The following is a 21,764-nucleotide window of genomic DNA, read 5'->3' on the forward strand; positions in this document are numbered from 1 at the left end:
ATACACAGCACCCATCGCAGATCCAAGCACGTGCGCTTACCAATACGCAACAACAGTCACAGATCCATGCACGTGCGTACAAATACGCAGACAGACGCAGATCCTTTCATAATGAACCATGGAGAATGGACGCGGGGATGGAGACGCTGGCGCCATATTTACTGCGTATGCAATCGCAGGTGTAGGTAGATACGCACCCTGAAAACAGTCACAGCGCACCGTCATTTTTTGCGCCACTCCCTGCTACCTCCTACAAAAGGGTCCCGGCCTGTCCATCTCTAGCGAATAAATCCTCACTACAACCGTAGTCCCATCTGATCACAATGCAATCACAGCGTGTGCGCATAGCGGCTAAGACACTTGCGCAGTCCACCGATAATCGCGTGCGTGAACACCGAAATAGCGCCCACATCTGCAACAGGCCCTACGTGTACCTGCAGTGTCAGCAGGCGTTTAGCGAATGATGAACGCTGCCGTGTATTAGTACATGTGCTGCACTGTGAGCGCATTCCGCCATGATGGCGCTGTTGCAAAAAGACAATTTAACATTTTGGCACCTTTTATTACTTCTTTCTCTCTATACACCCCCTGCTACCTGCTGTATGGAGATGGTGACTGATAATGGACCTATTACATGGGGTAATAAAGGCGCTGTGTATGAGTGAGGCCTCGGGCCTGGTGACGCAGAGAATGGGGCTTATGCTGTGGGCATTGAGCAGACATGCCTTTTACTGATGGATTTTGTTATCTGACGGCCACTTAGATCATTTATCCTCCGTTTCTCTTCATTGATTCAGATATTGGTCAGATATTTAGCATTGTCTAAACTCTTAATCACTAAACAAATCCGTATAATGATGGGAGAGAATCGTGTACTCTCTCTCTATTTTCTGCTTCTGCCCATTAGTTAGAAAGAAATATTATATTGACGGAAAACTGTTGTACATCCTCTGTGTTTGTGCCCGATATAACCAGCCATGTGTGACGTGCGCCGACCGGACGCACACGCCATCTGCCATTGCTCATCTTACTGCAGCGAACACAATTTTTGGTGTTTTCGCAAACGACCACGGCACAATCTTGCGGCAGCGCTGAGCTGGTCTTCAGTACATTTTTCTCAATGATGTTTTAAATAAAATGTCAGCAATTTCTTCCACAGATTTTACCTTCTCGGGGCAGGCTGGGAGAATTGGGTTAATCCCTACAATCACGGTGTGGGTTATACTCCAGCATGATGGTAGATGGGCCCAATTGTCCAGTCATGTGATTGCCTATAGTTTGGCCCTCCTGAGCCACTTGCTGCGTCGTGTGCACGGTTATTAGTCTGTACATGTCGGTCACACACCGAGAGACGCATCGCCAGCAGTACTTTGGATAGTGAGGGAAACGGTAGCAAGTGTCCAGGTGCCAGAATTAGCAAAATCATATGTACAATATCATATGTAAGCGTTCCAATTCCCAATGTAAAATCCAGAGGCTATAGCTATCCTGGGGACTACAAATCCCAGCAGATAATGTCAGCTAATACTGTAATTACTTGCTTAATTCATTAATTTGTGGGGTTTAATTGGCTGGATAGATCTGCGTAATAGAAATAAATACTTTTAAGGGAGCACTAAACTAAGTGTTTCATGTAAAATGTCTGAGTAATGCATTAATTTACATGGTATAAGACAAGATCACTAGCAGTAATGTTAGGAATAATTAACCTGATTGCCTGTTACAGTAGTGAGGGAATGAGCCACTGAGATAAGCCCTGGTGGTGGCTCCGGCTGACCACAGTGCCTCGTCCTCGGGTAACACTGCTGAGCAAGCTCTTGGACTCGCCAGCCTAGGCCCGGACAGCTCTTGGACTCGCCAGCCTAGGCCCCGGCAGCTCTTGGACTCGCCAGCCTAGGCCCCCGGTAGCTCTTGGACTCGCCAGCCTAGGCCCCCGGTAGCTCTTGGACTCGCCAGCCTAGGCCCCCGGTAGCTCTTGGACTCGCCAGCCTAGGCCCCCGGTAGCTCTTGGACTCGCCAGCCTAGGCCCCCGGTAGCTCTTGGACTCGCCAGCCTAGGCCCCCGGCAGCTCTTGGACTCGCCAGCCTAGGCCCCCGGCAGCTCTTGGACTCGCCAGCCTAGGCCCCCGGCAGCTCTTGGACTCGCCAGCCTAGGCCACAGCAGCTCTTGGACTCGCCAGCCTAGGCCACGGCAGCTCTTTGACTATTAGATAATTAGAGAAATTAGTATTAATAAAGTATAATTTTCTTTATTTTGTGCTTGTCCCATAAAACACCATATTATTGCCACCCTTTGGGTCAATATATTTAGCTGTGAAGTATGCGAGTTGCCGTTGCCATGGCATTAAAACGCTGACAACAGCACCTCATCTCGCACCTGTCGCGGCTCTCTCAGCTCAAATTTGCTCAATTTTGCTGACACTTTTCAGTGATTTCGAGCTGCCGTAAAGTGCAGCTGTTGCTGCAATGACGCTGCTCATTGGATTGACCCCTTTGAGTCTATTTAAATAAACGATTAAACTAAATAGCGTAGATCTGAATCACCTTTTATTATACTTGTTTATTTTTCGCATTCCTGTACAGGAAAAATTTCAGTCATTCCCACCAGCACATGCCCCAGTGGAGCTTACAATCTATATTCCCTATCACATGAGCACATGCATACAAACTAGTGCAGTGGTTCTCAAACTCTGTCCTCTGAACCCCAAAAAGTTCACGTTTCCCAGGTCACCCAGCAGGTGCACAGGTGTACTCATTATTCACGGATACATTTTGCAAGATCCAGAAGTGGAGCTAATTATTTCACTTGTGATTCTGTGAGGAGACCAGGAAAACGAGCACTGCTTGGGGTCCTCAGGACCGTTTGAGAACCTGTGCGCTAGGGGAAATAGTCAGAAACCAATTAGTGTGTTTTTAGGAATGTGGGAAGAAGCCCACACAAACACAGGGAGAACATACAAACTCCAAACAGGGATCTTATCGGGAATAAAATATGTTTTATGTGACAAGCACAAAATTGTAATAAATACTAGCTTCTGTAATTAAACTTTGATTACTGCAATTTTATGGGTAAAAATATTTAGTTCATTATGACTTTGGTCTTAAATTCTTGATATGTCCCTTTTAAAAAAACAAATTTCACCCCAAATGTAAAATATAATACAGTAAATTAAGGTACAATATAATACAGAGTTCCGTTTACCTATTGGTGTAACCATCCGGTGAGTTGCCAGAATGTCTCCCTCTCCTAAAACTGTTGGGCAGTATTGTTAGTGCCCCTCCCGCAAGATCTAGTTGGGGGAGGGGGAGAGGGGTCGAGCACAGAAGCTGTGATACAGCCTTAGGAGGGAGGAGTGTAGGCTTTGGGTCATCAGGAGAGTGCAGGTAATTAGGTTTCTATTATACATTGTGAGTGTAGTTATGCTTTATGTATGGAGAAACATTCTTATCACTGGCATGCAGTCACAAAGCTTGTTCATGTAGTTCACCTTTATTTGACACCACCTGAAGGAATATATTGTATCATGTGGCTCTCACCTGAATTTCCTCATGGTAACATTGAGTATTTTGGGGAAAATTGTGTCCATGTTAATTCCGACCATCGTTCCAGTGACTGAAGCCTTAAGCCGCATATCCACTTGCCGATTAAACAGAGTGATTGAACGATAACGACATCATTATCGTTCAATCGCTCATTAATCGTGCACAAATCTTGTGCACCCCAATGTCGGAAACGACCAGCGATGCGCGTTCCCACTGGTCGTTTTCCACATCAATCATCGCCTGAACATGCCGGTCAATCTGCCGATAATGACACATTGGCCATGTTCGGGGATGAGGGAGGGTGCCTGCACTGAACGTCATATCGGTCAGGGTAGGCACTACAGAGGATGAGGAACAACTGTACGATTACAAAGTTGTAATCGTACTGTCGTTCCAAGATCTGCAAGTGGATACGCACATTTAAAACAAAGAGTTGCTACTAGTTGTAGGGGAGACCTGTATCTTACAGATGGTTGTAATGCTCTGCAGTGCCCCCCAGCTTAAGGAAGCGACAGTCCCTCCTGGGTTTCTCTTTAGGCCCTGTGTAGAGGTAATAGCCGGTGTGGTAGGTAGGTGATACTTTGTAGCCGCTGAAACATTAGGTAGTGAGAATGTTTTGCTGCCATGAGAGGAATTCTCAGTCCCTTGTAACTTTTATACAATCTATCAAACCCCAATAAATAAATACTAAAGGTGCATACACACACAACGATTTTTTGAACGATTATCGTTATTGATATCGTTCAGTTGTTGAAAAAAAATCGTTCACTTTCTGAGTTAGAACGATTATCGTTCATGCGCGTTCACGTTTGTAGTTCAGTCAGACTGACCAACTGAACGATTTTCAGTAAGGGAATATGCAAAAATCGTTTGTAGTTCAAAAAAAAAAATAGTTAATTACATTTATTAAATGAACGATTTTAGTAAACGATTTTCGTTCATATTTCCATTGAATAAATGAACTAAAATCGTTTACTAAAATCGTTAATTTACAAAATCGTTGTGTGTGTACGCAGCTTAAGAATTCTAAGCAGAAGCACACAGGAGATACTCCATAAGCTGTAACAGAGCAGCAGGTGTGACTTTCCTGGTAATTAGTGTAGTCTGCTGCACCAGTGAGGGAATGAGCCACTGAGATGGGCCCTGGTGGTGGCTCCTGCTGATCACAGTGCCTCGTCCTCAGGTGACACATTATAACACAGCAGCCATGAGCTGATTTCCTGCTGGAGGGAAGATCCTCTCACTGAGCTCCTGGCATCAGCCAGCTAGGCCTCATCATCTCTGAACTCACCAGTGTAGGTCCCAGCAGCACCAGTGTAGGCCTCTGCAGCTCCTGGACTCCCCAGCGTAAGTCCCAGCAGCACCAGTTTAGGTCTCTGCAGCTCCTGGACTCCCCAGCGTAAGTCCCAGCAGCACCAGTGTAGGCCTCGGCACCTCCTGGACTCCCCAGTGTAGGCCTCGGCACCTCCAAGACTCCCCAGTCTAGGTCCCAGCAGCACCAGTTTAGGTCTCCGCAGCTCCTGGACTCCCCAGCGTAAGTCCCAGCAGCACCAGTGTAGGCCTCTGCACCTCCTGGACTCCCCAGTGTAGGTCCCAGCAGCACCAGTGTAGGCCTCTGCAGCTCCTGGACTCCCCAGTGTAGGTCCCAGCAGCACCAGTGTAGGCCTCGGCACCTCCTGGACTCCCCAGTGTAGGTCCCAGCAGCACCAGTGTAGGCCTCGGCACCTCCTGGACTCCCCAGTGTAGGCCTCTGCAGCTCCTGGACTCCCCAGTGTAGGTTCCAGCAGCACCAGTGTAGGCCTCGGCACCTCCTGGACTCCCCAGCGTAAGTCCCAGCAGCACCAGTGTAGGCCTCTGCAGCTCCTGGACTCCCCAGCGTAAGTCCCAGCCATGAAAAGACTTCCCATACTATAGGGTGCCATGATTCAAGAAAGTTTGGGAAGCACTGCTCTAGGTGTTGGGTGCTGATTAGTGAGGAGGGCATTTTTTGGACGTGATGTTTCGCTACAGCTACTCCCTGATCAGCACCCTGCACCTAGACGTGATGTATCCCTACAGCTACTCCCTGATCAGCACCCTGCACCTAGACGTGATGTATCCCTACAGCTACTCCCTGATCAGCACCCTGCACCTAGACGTGATGTATCCCTACAGCTACTCCCTGATCAGCACCCTGCACCTAGACGTGATGTATCCCTACAGCTACTCCCTGATCAGCACCCTGCACCTAGACGTGATGTATCCCTACAGCTACTCCCTGATCAGCACCCTGCACCTAGACGTGATGTATCCCTACAGCTACTCCCTGATCAGCACCCTGCACCTAGACGTGATGTATCCCTACAGCTGCTCCCTGATCAGCACCCTGCACCTAGACGTGATGTATCCCTACAGCTGCTCCCTGATCAGCACCCTGCACCTAGACGTGATGTATCCCTACAGCTGCTCCCTGATCAGCACCCTGCACCTAGACGTGATGTATCCCTACAGCTACTCCCTGATCAGCACCCTGCACCTAGACGTGATGTATCCCTACAGCTACTCCCTGATCAGCACCCTGCACCTAGACGTGATGTATCCCTACAGCTGCTCCCTGATCAGCACCCTGCACCTAGACGTGATGTATCCCTACAGCTGCTCCCTGATCAGCACCCTGCACCTAGACGTGATGTATCCCTACAGCTACTCCCTGATCAGCACCCTGCACCTAGACGTGATGTATCCCTACAGCTGCTCCCTGATCAGCACCCTGCACCTAGACGTGATGTATCCCTACAGCTACTCCCTGATCAGCACCCTGCACCTAGACGTGATGTATCCCTACAGCTGCTCCCTGATCAGCACCCTGCACCTAGACGTGATGTATCCCTACAGCTGCTCCCTGATCAGCACCCTGCACCTAGACGTGATGTATCCCTACAGCTGCTCCCTGATCAGCACCCTGCACCTAGACGTGAGCACTATTACGGTCACTATTGTGCTGGGTGTGTGATCATGGAGAGCTGACGCTTATCTGGTCGTAATCACCAATCTTCCTGCCCAGAGCTCTTCTTCCTGCCTGACTCTAGGAACTTTGCACTCACCTCCACCCAACCCCTCAGGCATTTGGCAGCAATTTGCATTTCTTAGCTGGTGTCTTTGTCGTAGACATTGAATAGATAATGGAAAGCTAGTTCCCATCCAGCACCATAGCAGATAGGAGTTTTGTTGTTGTGGTATGAGCCCATGGACCCTGGAGCTTGCAGGAAAGACTGGGATTTTCATTGGTGCCTAATATAAAGGCATTTTACTAATCCTTTGCTGTTACAGCATCAGACTGTGCATACCTCCATGTAAATAGGGTTCTTAATGTGCGCTGGAGGTATTTACGGTGCTGAAATTATTAATGTTCTTATTCCCATTTGTTTCTCTTTCCTGGCTGTCCTGCTTGTTTGCAGCATATCCTGGAATCCCGAGTTTCTCCTGCAAGGGCTCAGTGTGCTCATGTCCTGCTCCAGCCAGCGCTGATAATTGCAGCAACTGGGACTATGATCAGCTGGAGAGATGTCGTCTGACGTGCAGCATAGTGTACAGTGCAGTCGTTAAACAGCTCGGGTTCAGGCATTTAGGCTGCTGAAGTAAAGGCCCCCATACATCAGCAATCTGAGGCAATGACTATAGGCCCCCATACATCAGCAATCAGAGGCAATGACTATAGGCCCCCATACATCAGCAATCTGAGGCAATGACTATAGGCCCCCATACATCAGCAATCTGAGGCAATGACTATAGGCCCCCATACATCAGCAATCTGAGGCAATGACTATAGGCCCCCATACATCAGCAATCTGAGGCAATGACTATAGGCCTCCCCATACATCAGCAATCAGAGGCAATGACTATAGGCCCCCATACATCAGCAATCTGAGGCAATGACTATAGGCCCCCCCATACATCAGCAATCTGAGGCAATGACTATAGGCCTCCCCATACATCAGCAATCTGAGGCAATGACTATAGGCCTCCCCATACATCAGCAATCTGAGGCAATGACTATAGGCCCCCATACATCAGCAATCTGAGGCAATAACTATAGGCCCCCATACATCAGCAATCTGAGGCAATGACTATAGGCCCCCATACATCAGCAATCTGAAAACCACAATTGAACAATTTGAAGATTTGTTGCCCGATATTAGGATTTCCCAATCTACCAATCTGCGCCCATACATTACATTACAGATCTTTCTCAGTGATTTGCAGAACGATTGCAGCAAACACAGATCTGCCAATCTTGAAAGGCTCCATCATTTTACTAGTAACGGTCTGCAAATCTGCTGATCATGTCCATGCACTAGCAATCTACAGCCCCAATCCATCTGTGACATCCAACATGTTGGACAATCTGATTGAACAATTCTAATCACTTTTTGGATGCAATCTGTGACCCCCATACATTGCAGACTTTTATACACAATCATCTGCAATTTGCAGGATTGCCACAATCGATTGCTGATGTATGGAGGCCTTTACATTAGATCTAGAGAAATGTGAAATTAATACTAGTTAGTTGTTACCTGTGCAAAGCTGGCCACACATCTAAAGATTATCTGTCCAACCAGCCAACTAGTTGATTGGTTGGAATGAAAATCTGGTAACGTATGATAGTAAATGACAATCAGCAATTTGCTCCCAAACTCTGGAAAATGGACAAAAACTGTTGATTGAACAAATTGTTTAGATCAAACATTTAACAAACTTGTCTGACGCCATTTTCATCTGTTTTCTGGCATTTAGGAGCAAATTGCTGATCATCAGTTACTCCCATACGTTACCAGATTCTCATTCCAACCAATCACCTAGTTGGCTGATTGGACAGATAATCTTTAGATGTGTGGCCAGGCTCCTAGTTGGGAACTGTATTATCCAGAGAGTTTAGGACTTTGTTTTCCAGATCAGATTTCTTTTTAAAATGTTATACTATGCAGATTTGTTAGCATTCGTGTATATATCGCCCGTGCATGTTCCGTGGTGCTTTACAGTTGAGAATAAACGCAATAATAAAACGAGGCTGAGCATTGGCAGACAGAGGTATAGGGCCACCCTCATTAAGTTGTTGAGATGTGGCTCACTATGTAGGACACCATCACCAGCCATCACAATGCAGGGGCTTATTCACTATCTTGTCATAATAATCGCATACCAGTGTAACTACGGCAAAAATATGCCTGCTGTTCTAATAATGATGCCATATATATCGGTAATAAGGGGGCGATTCAATTCAGCGCGATGTGAATAGCATGGGGAAGAAGTTCCCGGAGCTATACAATTCACTGCGCTGTTAAGTCCAACTAAAAAACTTAAGTCGCAGAATGCCAGTTACCGCGCCTTAAGCTGGGTGTTTAGTCGCGCTAACCGTCATTCTTCGATTCAAGTGCCGGCCGCGAGGCTGTTAGCACCCCACAAAGCCGGAAAACAACATCGCGGTCAGCACTTAAGTCGGTTTTCTGCTCGCACCTCAGGAGCCACGAGAAGAAATCCTGTAGGACTTAACAGCGCAGTGAATTGAATATCTCTGGGAACTACTTCTCGGGGGTATTCAGCATCACGCTGAATGAAATCTCCCCGTAAGCGATGTCCGTGCACGAGCAGGATTGTGTCATTTCTGATCATAAATCTACTCTCGTAGATTCCACCAAAGAATGAAACAAACCCTCTCAAGGTGCGGATCCATTTGATGACTTTGAAACGAGAGCACGATGACGACATTGTAATCGTGCGGTAGTTTCACGGTCTGTGTGGTGCCTACACTGAGCGATCAGTCATTCAGTGTCGGCACATCAATCATCCCCGAACATGGTCAACCAGACGTTATCGTTAGGTTGACTGGCATGTTCGGGCGATGATAGATTTAAAAAAACGGCCAGCGGGCGCACGCATCGCTGGTCGTTTTTGACATTAAACTGCCCGATTAACAGCGATTGAACGATAACATTATCGTTCAATCGCCCTGTTTAATCGCGTAGCGCAGGGGTGGGGAACCTTTTTTCTGCTGAGAGCTATTTTGATGTACATAACATTATTTGCGGGCCTGGTCTAGGCCACGTCTGCTCTGTGTGATGTCACATGGGGGTGGGGCCAAATCGCCGGTGATTATCCGTCATGCCGCTAACTTGGCAGTCTCATGAGTATTGGTTCAGCCTAGAGAACGGTCGCTCCCAGTGTGACTGGGACCATTTAGGACAGGACCAGTCTCTGCAAATGTCCAGAGAGGTTTGCAGACATAATGTATTCGCGACACAGCAAAGTAACGTGGGCCTCTGGGGAAAGTTACGTTACCATTCAATGTACGATGCAAGTTTATGGGACTGAAGCCATCAATCAACTTTGAATATATCTCTACGTCACTGCTAATATCTTGTGTGCCTGATCCGATGTAACGTCTTGCCTATTAGCGCTGTCTGTATTTGTTCAGGTGTGTAAGCTCCTAAAATGCGTTTTTTGCCTGTCTTATGCCATTGTATTGTTCTGAGGTGTATAGTACAGTCCGACCTTCACTTGCAGGATTTGTAATATATATTAGGTAAAATATGGTGACGATTGTGATGAATTTGCCATTATTGTCATGAAAACAAGTCCTGTTGTAGTAACGTATATATTCTAACTCCAGCCAGGATTATATATACACTACAGCTCTCTATCCCTGTATTCATGTCTGTGTCTACACACACACATATATACACTGTTTGAGTTATCTGCTTTGGTATATAGAGTAAACCTATAGACTGGAGACCTCAGCTTCCTAGCTATGCCATGCCTGATGAGATTTAATTAGTCTCAGGAGCTTGCAATTTAGATCCATTCATTAGGCCAATTAGCGGTGTAAATGAAACTACCTCCCCAGGTTTTTCCTGTCCATAGGTACATCTGAACGTTCCCTTTGCATTGGAGCTGGTCTGTTAATGTCATTGTATGCGGTGGAATGGTAAGATGCATTGTGTCATTGTGTGGGATCTGGTTCATGACTACAACAAACTCTTGGATTCCTGAAAGTGAAGGGAATAAAGTTGGTTGCTGCGTTCATGGCCCCATCCCAGGGTGGCCTGTGCCGGGGCGGTGGGCCGCAGGCTGACGGTGGGGCTGCAGCTGGTGGATTAGCTGGTCTCATTTTCATAGCAATCACACTTCCTCTTTTTTTTTTTTTTTTTTGTTTCTGTTGAATGCAATGGCTGAGAAGAGAAGCAGCGTGCACTGAGCATGCCCCAAGTCTGGCTGCACCCACAGTGTGTCTGGAACGTGTGTGCAGCTGTAGTAGGCCTGAAGTCTGGATGAGGTAGGACAATGCATCTAGACGGGGAGCCAGGGAATGGTGATTGAGGAGATAAGAGGTGGCTGGTGCAGTACTGATGGCTCGGAGCCTTGCAGCACAGGCAGCCGTGTGTGTGTGTGTGTGTGTGTGTGTGTGTGTGTGTGTGTGTTAGCCTCCTCTGCGTGGATGTGTGTGAGTGCCTGATGTTGGCCATAGTGATTCCTAACTCCAAGGCAGTCCTGTACAGGGAAATAGCTGCTGATTTCACCTTCTGTATGTCCTGCAATGTCACCCAGGCTGCCTCAGATCAGGGCGAGATCAGTGTCTGCTGCTGTCTGTCTGTCTTCCTGCAGGTGCTGGCAATCTCTCATTAACACTCACTGGTAACTGCTCCAACTCTGCTGGACCTCTGCATGCTGGCTTGTTCTCTGGGCCCTGGAGGGTCTGGGTCTAGGAGTTGCTGTTGTGTTCTAGGTCCTCAGTGGTGGGGTTCTCAGCTCGACCATGTCACGGAGCTTCTAGATGTGCAAGTGGTCTGCAGCCTCCTCGCTCTGGTGCCTAGTGGCCGTAATGAGCCTCTAATGTGGCATTCCGCATAATGAGATGAGGCTGTTGGTGTTACATGTGGCTAAAGCAAACGTCAGAACCGAACGTGTGTTTCCGGGGCAAGTTTGGGGACTTGGGCCTCAAAGCGTGGACCCTGGTAATGAGGGATTGGTCTGTTTGACTGTTCCAGACTATCCTTGTTTTTTGATGTTATCACTGGTGTTTTGTTGACTGAGGGGGTAGAGACAGCCTCCTCCTATTTTACAGCAGATCAGCCAGTTGTATGTGTCAGTCTGTCTGTATTCACTATTAGCTGCTGGAGAAAGTAGGATAGGTTATATGTATGTGTGTATATATATATATATATATATATATATTTTACACTATGCAAATGCATATGCTGGCCAAGCGGCTGTATGGACATGGGCGATTGGCTTTTCATGCCTCATTTTAAAGCCCTGAAATGTGAGTGATTCTTACACTACAATCGTTTACTGTGACCGTTGGGGGTCTGAGAGGTAAATACCGTTGTATAATGTATACAGTGTATTGGAGCGTTGTACATTTATCCAATCCTTATACGATCCCATTAGTGTGAGCACTGTGTAATAACCTATATACAGTTTGTGTTCTGCTTGTGTGATGATGATGATGTTGTTGTAGGGTGTGTGTAGCACATTACATAAATTGCGTTGTTATTATGAAGCCGCAGTTTGTTTTTTACACACCAAACCCATTTTGTTCGATTTTGTTCTTCATCCCCTGTCACAATAGAAGAATATAATGGTCACAAAATAAAAAATATTGCATTTAATTTGTGGGACAGTTCTGTATTTTAGTTCTCAAAGGTACAAGGAGATAAGGTAATATTGTGGGCTGTGTAATTATAAATGATACATCGACTTGTGACATTCTCAGATACAGGTGAGGTTTCTGGAGCTCATATGATGTTTGAGGGATTATTTGTGTGGGAGGATTTGTTTCCTGTGTACATTATGTGTCCTGATAGACTATTAAAGAACATTTCTGAACCTAAAGTGACGGACTAGTAAAGTGAGTTAGTCAACGTCAAACATTTTAAATTATATATATATATTTTTTTAATATAATTTTGTAGATGTTCAATGTTACAGGATGGAGTCTTTCTACGTCACCTTGAATATGGTTAAACGGCCAATTTAATTATCAGAGGCTGATATCTTTGTCTGCTGTGCTTAGTAATTTGGGATCGGCCAATTGGCCGGGTGCAGCCGTTCGGCAATATAGAGTACGGAGACCATGTCTTGTCCTATCCCAGCGGTTCCCAAACTTTCTTGATTCACGGCACCCTAGAGTATCAGGCCAAAAGTTTCTTATTGAGAAATTCAGCTAATATGTATTAAGTTGTGCTTAGCCGTTTTCTTTAGGTTCAGTTATGTGTTGATGGACGGGGTTTTTCTTGTTTGTTCACATATTTCATGATAGGCAAAACCATGATTTATGCCAATCACATAAACCGTAAAAAATGTGATTTGGTACTGGAGCACATACCTGTGGTACCCCTGCAGGCGATGTGCGGGAACCACTGCCCTATTCCCAAATATGTGTTTTTCTTGTACACGGGAGAATGTCCTCCTCTATGGCTACAACGCTGAATAATGGGAGCTTTGCATTTGGTTGATTACGTTCTTGTTGCTATATGTGTAATTGCTGATTCTGCTGTAGTGGAAGGTGACCACGAGTTCCCCTCATTGTACCCTATTCAGTATAAACACCTGTTCTTGATGGTAAATTGTGTCCATGCGGTCACAACAACCTGTTGCTTTGCCCATTCGCTCCCTAGTGCAGAAATAGACCTGCGGCAGATGGAGACCCTTAGCTCGGGCACCTTTTGAAGTGCTTGGAAAGTTCAGAGCCTTATTGCACTATGACGTTGCGTGAAACGATGACTGTAGTGTAAGCACAGGGTAAGCTGCCTGGCTAGGCCTTATCATACAGCATGCTGCGTCATCCTTCCTTATTAAAGTGTGATGTTGCTATTGTGATTAGTTACTGGAGTTGGTTGTGACACCTGGAGTATAGTTATTCTGACACCGCAGTTGCAGCGGATACAGCTTAGAGAAAATAGCTTTGTAAACCGTAATTTCCCTAAGGCCTCCCGTCTTCTGCCTCTTCACGTGCTGCTGCGTGGCCTCAGGTCTGGGCACCCTGGCAGAATGGTTGGGACTGGAGGCAAGAGCCGCAGTGTGTCTCTCCTGGTAATCTCTCTCCCATGGTGCCCCAAACATGCTTGCTGCATGCTCTAGTGTCACCTGTAGAGGGAGCCGGGTCATGTGACTCCCTGCAGAAGCTTTTGTGGCCCAAGGAAGAAGCTGAAGGCAGGAGACGTTACCTGACATTCACAGGCCTGTATGTCTCTCTCTCACCCTGGGGTAGGCGGTGCATTGGCTGGGTGTGCCAGTCCATGAGGGATAGTGTCTGGTGGGTAGGTGCAGAAGACCAGAGCTTCTGTGCTAGGGCTGTATCCCTTAGTGAGAGCTCAGACCTCATCACCCTGTGTGATTCACTGGAAGACCCTTGTCCTGGTAGGGTCTCAGTCTACATAGTGTATCTAGCCATTTCCAGGCCTGCATTGTTGGCAATGGACCCTTCCTGTGCTTTGTACCCCATGCACATTCTGCAGTCTGAGGATTGCTGGCATTGTATCGTTGTCTTGCAGCTTTCCTATCCATCTGCATTTGGTCATCGTGTATGGCTGGATGTTATGTGCAGGGTTTCTGTCTGCCTTGACCTTGTCATGCAGGAACCTGTGCAGTCTTGTCTTGTCCATCTGCACGTTGATGTGAGAGCCTATGTACTGGGCTCTGTGTGTTTTGTCTGAGGCTGGGGCCAGGCCACCTCACTTTGCCATGCCTCTGCATTGCCGTTTGTGCTGTGTAAGCTTTCTCCCTGGACACAAAGGCTACAAGTGCAAAAAATAGCTTTCACGGAGTGAAGAGTAGTCTGTTTACATTGGCTGGTTCCTTCTGGTTAGTGGCCATACTCTCAGGGAATCCAATGTGCACCTACAGATCTTTCCTCTTTCACTAAATGCCCTTTTATTAAGATGTAATTGAGATTATTGTTGCTGCTGACTAGCTGTAGACTCCAGCCCTTGATTTAGTTATGTATTTTATATGTGTGCAAAAGTAGGACACAAGTCTTGCGCTTGCAGTTTCCATGGTGTCTCGCTGCCATCCCTTCCCCCTCACCCCCCTTCCATACCTTCTTTTAGTTGCATCTGTTCCACATTTCGGCTTTGCTGGAGTAGGAACAATACAGATTGCTGAAGATGTAAAATGGAATCTGGGTTGTGAAGGGAGTGGATGTCTTGTGTGTACCAGGCAGACTTTGTGCTCTTCAGATACGACGTTTGCTGTGTCAGGGAATCATACTATGAAGGGTACATCCCATGTCCTCACATCTGCGCTCAGCCATGTCTTTGGGATCCAGGTAGAATGAGACATTGTGTAACGATATGTATTTTATAAAGGGTTACACAAAAGTAACAGTTTCTCACGCTACATATTACACTAACATGCCAGTGAAAGTAACCGGGGCTTAAGCTTATCGTTCCAATTTTTGTTCAGTTGTTGATTTGGTTTACCCAGTATGATCTTGTACAAGGACTCCCTGAAAACACAGCACGTGTGCGCTAATCCTGGCCTAGTCACTTGATATATGCTCTTTTGCGGCCCTGCAGTAGCCTGACCGCAGCACCAATTTCCCTGAACTCTTCATTCCTTGAACTGTATTTTCCAGGGATAAATAGGCCACTTTTCTATTCATCATGTCGGCGAAACCAGTCTCCATGAGAACGCAGCCGATCCGTTCGCCAGCTCCAAGCCATGTCACGCAGGCTTTGTGTATTTGGTTACACCAGAGGTTCCCAAAGTTGGTCCTCAAGGCACCCTAACAGTCCAGGTTTTACGCATATACATCTTTAAGCACAAATTGACTGAAGTACTATTTAAGCCACAAGTGTTCAAGCATGGATATCCTTAAAAGCTGCGCTGTTAGAGTTTGGGAGCCACTAGGTTATACCATCTATACCGATGCCATTGCTCTCTGTTAATGATTTGGTGACTTAAACCCCCCTGTTTGTGGATTTAGCTTGTTTGCAATTTGCTAATCATTCTTATTGTCCATAGCCTGATGGAAAAACATATTAAAATTGCACGGATCCACCTCAAAGTACAATAGGGCCTCTTGGGCCGAGCATTCATTGACATAAAGAATAATTCATGAAACGCAGCGAATGCCAAACATAGGCGAGTATATTTAAACCAGCGTGGGTTGGCTAGATCGCTTTCGTTTTCACCGGGGCCTCTCCAGATATCTCCTATGTTTTGGGCACGAGGCAGATTAATAGACAAGGCCTAGTGAAAACGAGAGAGATCTAGCTGGCCGGAGGGACAGATATTGTGATATTTGCCCAACGTGATTGCAGTTATTGCGGATCAGCCTGAAGAAATAATGGCCGCTGACTTACTTTATTATTCTATATCTCAGCTCTCCTGTCTGCACTGTTATCCACTGACTCAGTGCTGGTTTAGCTTGCTGCATTTGTGCAGGTGAGCCTGGGCTGTATCTGAGACAAGGTTTGCAGATGGGATGAGTTTTGCACGTCGGTGCCTCTGCTGGCATCCTGGCTTCCTCAGAACAGGGCTGTGTAAGGATTGTTCTACTGGAATTTTAGTCCTATCTGTAGATGAAAGGTTTGCGTGACTCCACTGTTAGCGCAGAGAGTCGTCCTTGTCCAGTGAGGATTGTCAGGGCAGCATTGCAGTGAGTGATGTGCATGTTGTAGGCTATTGAGCCTTGCCTGAGCTCTAGCAGAAGGCCACGAGGTTGCACACTGTCTATAAAATGGCTGCTGATCACAGCTGAGTGAAATGGTCTCCACCGAGCGAGCTTGGACAGCAGAGGGAGCTCTGTCACACCAGCTTCCCACATGATCTGCTTACTCTGGAACACTATCTTCTCCTTGAGGTGTCTTGAAGAGCCAGAACACTAATCCAGGTACAGTGTTTTTGCATTGCAGCCTCTTGGCACTCCTCAGTGCTTTGCTTCTCACAATCCGTCTGTAGGAGGAAGGAAGAGGTAGTAGGACTGTCCCAGGCCCTGCTTGGTGTCAGGGTTTGCATATAATGGCCGGTGTATGCGATTGTTTCCTATGGGTCAGAACTTGCTTTGCTTTGTGATGGTTTGCGGGAGATTTGGCTGCTGGATGAGTATTGGAACCTGAGTCACTAGTTGTTGTGCTAAAGGTCACATAACTCCTACAGTGCCTTATTCGTGCTCGTGGAGTTGGCTGAGGTCGTTTATCATTGAACAGAGAGCCTCACGATGAAATATGTATTTTTTCCCCCCTTAAAATCATCTATTGGAATTGTGTGGATAGAGGTCGCTCTAATACCAGACCTTGTAGGGTGAGCCATACTCTGAACGTACAGGTGACAAAGGCGTCCCCCATTCTCCTGTTCTCTGATGCTTTAGCTCCAAAATGAATGTCTGCTTAGGCTGCGATTTCTGCAGATGTATTAATCCTGTGTCACAGACCCAGCCTGTCATGTATTGTATTGTGTTGGAAATAGAAGTTCGCTCTGTCCCCCTCTTCCATGGTCCTTATTTATAGATGAGCATTTATATATCGGCCACGTTTCTGCAGAGCTTTACATTTGGGAACAAACACAGTAATAAATGAGACCTACAAAGCGGCAGGAGGGCGCTGCTCACAGTCTATAGGACCATAGGCCTGTGATACACGAGGGTTCTTGGAGTATAGCCATGAAGATCAGTGACAGGCAACCTCATAGACTACAGGGGACACATTGGGCAGCATTCTAGCGTTTAAAAGGGCCCCATATTACCAGTAATACAATTATACATTTAATCCTAGAAAGAGACCAATCTATAATAATTCATCAGCATGTAATTTGTGCAAATGTTGGGTTGGGCATCGAACACTGATGTGTCCAAAGCATTGGTGTTCCAGGTTCAATAACTGCCCCCCATTGCCCATCTGTGATGTAGAGTGAAAGTTACTGGGTAGAATAGCTTTGTAGGTTATGTGGGTGAGTCGGGAATAAGATAAGCTGCCTGAAGGGGTGAGCTCTTAGGGTTTGGAGACTAAAGGGGGTGCAGCCTGGAAACGTAGTAACCATGACTGGGAGCAGCTGATGAGTGCGGCTGAGAGACTCAGATCTTGCGCAGAGCGAACGGATCGAGCTGGGAGATATTTGGAAATAAGCAAAGTGATATATGTTGATGTAAACCTGTTATTGGCTTGTATGATAGGTAAGGTATTTTATATTGGATTCGGCAAGAGACAACCAATGTAGGGTCTGACAGAGTGGTGCGCATACTGAAGACATGTACTATATATATATATATCTATATATATATCTATATCTATATATATATATATATATATATATATATATATATATATATATAGATATATATTCTAAAAAAATTTAAATCCTCGTTTTAATATCACACATGCAATAAAATTCCACGTGTGATAACACAAATTCTACTCTCCGAGTTAATATTGTTTTTACCTTTCATGTCATAGTTCTTTATGTTTCCAGAGAAATTACCAACAGTCTATTTCCCTGATTGTCCCTGGAGCTTCCTGTTGCTTCATTGACTTGAGGGTTTATGCCTCATGGGTGCGAATGCCAATAATGAGACTTCCCCAGGCAGGATCCTCTTTGTTAGAGTGCGGTGTTCTGCCGATGTAGGCTTACATCCTCTGCGCTGGATACGGCGCGCTGCCGCAGGGTGTGCGGTGTAGTAAGATGTTATTGCTATAGAGAGCCATCCTGTCCCTCACCAGAGGAAGGAGCCGTGCTGTGTAATCATTGCTGTCCGGGCCTCAACAAAATGGCTGCAGGGAGTGACTCGCAGGCTGTCTCCATCCTCATGGTTTATATGTGTCCGCTAGATCCTATATCAAGTGGGGTCATTACTAAAAGTTCTATCCGGTGTTATTGACCTATTCAAGGCTGTAGTACCATTTATTAATATTTTAAAACATAACTTGGCAGAAAATTGGCAGTGATAAAATAAATCTTATACAAATATTTTACTAATGTCTGACAAGTCAATTTCAATATATTTATACGGATCAGTCACTTACATATCAATGTAAAGAGGATTACATTGCTCTACGTCGCCTTTGGGGTTATTGGTTTTTTACTTTTAGTTTTTGTTGTCTTTTAAAGTTGCCTCCTCTCAGTATTGTTAATATTTATTTATATAGTGTTGGCACACTCTACAGCACTTTACTATTGGGGAAATGCCACAACTAAATAAGCCTGGGTAATAGCTATATTTAGCTCGGGGAGGTACACACTGTATATCTCATTAACCCAAAGTTGCACGCACGGCACCATTAATTCAGCCCCGTTACTAGCTCATTTATGGGAATTAATGAATAGGCCTTGTTGTAATGTTGGTGACTGTATCCTTTCCAGTAAGGGATTAACACCAACTCCAAATCAATATCGCCAATACTGGCTAAAGAGGAACAGGCAAGGGCAGTGGGAGCAAAGAGTCCTGTTCTGCAGAGCTTGCAATCTAAAGAAAATGGTAAGAATAAAAAAGGAGACCTAAGCTTGTTGTATGTGGCATTCAGGCTGTGTGTGTATAATATATATTACATACACATACATCCCACAGCTTTGGACTTATTGGAGCAGCCTCCCAGAAATAGGGGCAGATTTACTAAACTATTTGCAGATGATTGACGGCTTCGACCAATGTATATCAAGCAGGCGCTGTAATTACTGCTAGCGCTGATTTAGCACCACCGCTTGAAAAACATTGGTCCAAGCTGCAGATCTTGGGCACCTTCCAAAATCTGATATTTATACCGCTTTTATACCGAAATTCCGGGTCTGACCCGGAGGCTGGAACAGGGTTCCAATCCGGATCAGACCTGGAATTTCTCCGGCGTCGACCCAGGATATTCCGAAGTTGGCGCCGTTCACACTGGAGCCGGGGTCTGCAGAGACCCGGCGTTGAAGTAGACGCTTGGAGATGACGTCACCTCCAAGCACCACTGAAGTCGGCCAATCGGCAGGCAAGCTTCACAATCCAGGTCACTCTGGCCCGGATCGCGCCGTTTACACTGCAGGGTTTCATGGGTTATTCACGTGTTAAACCCTGCAAGTTACCTGGTTGGATTGCCAGCTCACTCGACCCAGGAATCCAACCCTCTCCCCTTTTACACCAAGGAGCTGCCCGGGTTACCCCTTCAATAACCCAGATTTTAGCTCTGGTGTAAAAGGGGTATTAGCAAATCCTCCCCAAAGTCTGTGTTCAGTTAAGGGTCACTCAGCTAAATGTAGGTATGAGGGGATGGATTCTTCAGGTGTCTGCTGGGGATTGTCGCATGATAAAAGCAGATTTACAGGAGGAAGCATTAACTTTTATATAGTTAATAATGTAAAACCTCCTCCTAGCATAAGTGCAGAGGTGGGGAGCTGTCTCTCTGCGTAGATGCTATCACAGTCCTTTCAGGTGTGGTGTTTTGTTGCCTGATTGTTCATTGTTTGCCCCTGGTCGCTGTCCTGTGAGTGCGTGGGGAGGGCATGCTCAGGAGACTCCTGGAGGGGAAGGTGGTTGAGGAATGATCTAAATCATTGGGTATAAAGAGAGAAAACAGCAGGCATCATTATAATGGCAGCACAGCAGCAGTGCTTCAGGGACTGCCCAGCTAGGCCGCAGCCTGCACACCTGGGGGAGCGGGTACTTCCTATCTCTCTGTACAAGGCCTGAGAGCCTGGTGGGGAGCAGTTAGCAATCCCCAGGGCCTGGTCTAGGGAGCCATTGTGTAAGGGCAGCACAGACGGTGTAGTGGTTAGCGTTACTGCCTCACAGCACTGAGGTCGTGGGTTCATATCCTGTATAACTGTGTGGAGTTTGTTTATTCTCCCTGTGCTTGCGTGGGTTTCCTCTGGGTGCTCCGGTTTCCTCCCACACTCCAAAAATATACTGGAAGGTTAATTGGCTCCCAACAAAAATTAACCCTAGTGTGTATGTGTAAGCATGTGATAGACAATATAGAGTGTAAGCTCCACTGGCGCAGGGACTGATGTGAATGGCCAACTATTCTCTGTAAAGCGCTGCAGAATATGTGTGCGCTATATAAATAACTGATGATAATAATGTGTGATCTGTATTATGTAATGATGTCATGTGTGACTGTGACGACTGTGTGGAATTGTTTGTAAGGCGGCAGCGGGGACTGGAGGGGGGAGCAGTTTTACATTGGGGGGTTGTTTGATGACAACTCTGTGCCAGCTTCTTTTGGGGTGTCCGTGACACAAGAATTGAAATAGTTGCATTTTTAGGTTTTAATATTGTCAAGAATTAATAAGAAGAAATTAAATAGTTTTTGCGGCCCGATGGGGCCTTTTCCCCCGTCTAAACTGACGGGATGATATTCAATTTTTTTTCCCACACATATCGAGCAGTTTGGGCTCCCAAAACCAGGACTTTTCCTTTATTTCTGCTCTCACCTTAGGAGGGTGTAAGCAGAAATCATTCTATCGCCCCGTTGGTAGGAACAATTGAATAGCGGCTGTCGGGCACGCAATACTACTGCGGCTGGCAAAAACAATTAAAGTCCCCTCAAAATGCTCCTAATGTGTCTTGCAATGTGCGGCTGTGCTTTGTGGCAGGGGGGGGTATTATGGTGTGTGTGTGTGTCTGTATACTGTCATTTTGTAGTCACGCAAAGGTAGTGCCATGTAGTTGCAATGTTACATCAGCATGTGTCATGTAGTGTTTATCTTTCACCGGTGACACGTCTGTCCTGAATGGGGAATGGAGTTTGTTTTTCATTTTCAGGTGCTGGAATAAATGGCGCGGAAGCATCAGGTGATCCGTATACTGAATAGAATTAATACAATGATTATCGATACTCGTCCTGTATTCTAGCCCGGCCGCTGGTTCTCCAGTTCTCGGTGGCCAACCTGTCGGCACATTTCATTCTTCACTATTATTTTTTGTCCCTCGTGGAGCCCAATTCTATATCTGTACATGTTCTTCTTAAGCGCTTATATCGTCCATCGCAGTTTCTCCAATTCCTGCATATAGTATAAGTATTTTTAGAGCTTTGTTTCCATAAACGTTGGTATTTGTGGGTTTGGCAATAAAGTGTCTTTGCTCCCCGGTTACCAGGGGTTTGCGGTTTTTTTTTTGTGATTATTGGGATTTATGAAAAGTACAAGAGCTGGTCAGGCCCCAGAAGGTCAGTAGCCCTTGTGCCTCACATTGGTGAACCCTTTCTGGTTAGGCCACCGGATGCGCAGCTCCGTAAGTGTTGTCCACTCTCTGGCGATGATGCCTCAGAA

At 46.2% G+C, this 21,764-nt stretch overlaps 1 protein-coding gene across 2 annotated transcripts in view; it reads left to right on the top strand.

Annotated features, from left to right (window-relative positions):
- Positions 1–21,764, top strand: part of EHMT1 (euchromatic histone lysine methyltransferase 1) — a 112,863-nt gene that overhangs the window by 15,372 nt on the left and 75,727 nt on the right. The window contains exon 1 of one of the 2 annotated variants that reach the window (XM_088460944.1): positions 13,715–13,764. The exons of the other annotated variant lie outside the window; for it this stretch is intronic. The gene's annotated coding sequence lies outside the window, so the exon portion shown is untranslated. Of the gene's footprint in view, positions 1–13,714; positions 13,765–21,764 lie in introns of those variants that run through there. 2 annotated transcript variants of the gene reach the window in all.

The sequence above is a fragment of the Taudactylus pleione genome, unplaced genomic scaffold (assembly GCF_031769625.1).
Source record: "Taudactylus pleione unplaced genomic scaffold, aTauple2 ptg000996l, whole genome shotgun sequence".
Lineage (NCBI taxonomy): Eukaryota > Metazoa > Chordata > Amphibia > Anura > Myobatrachidae > Taudactylus > Taudactylus pleione.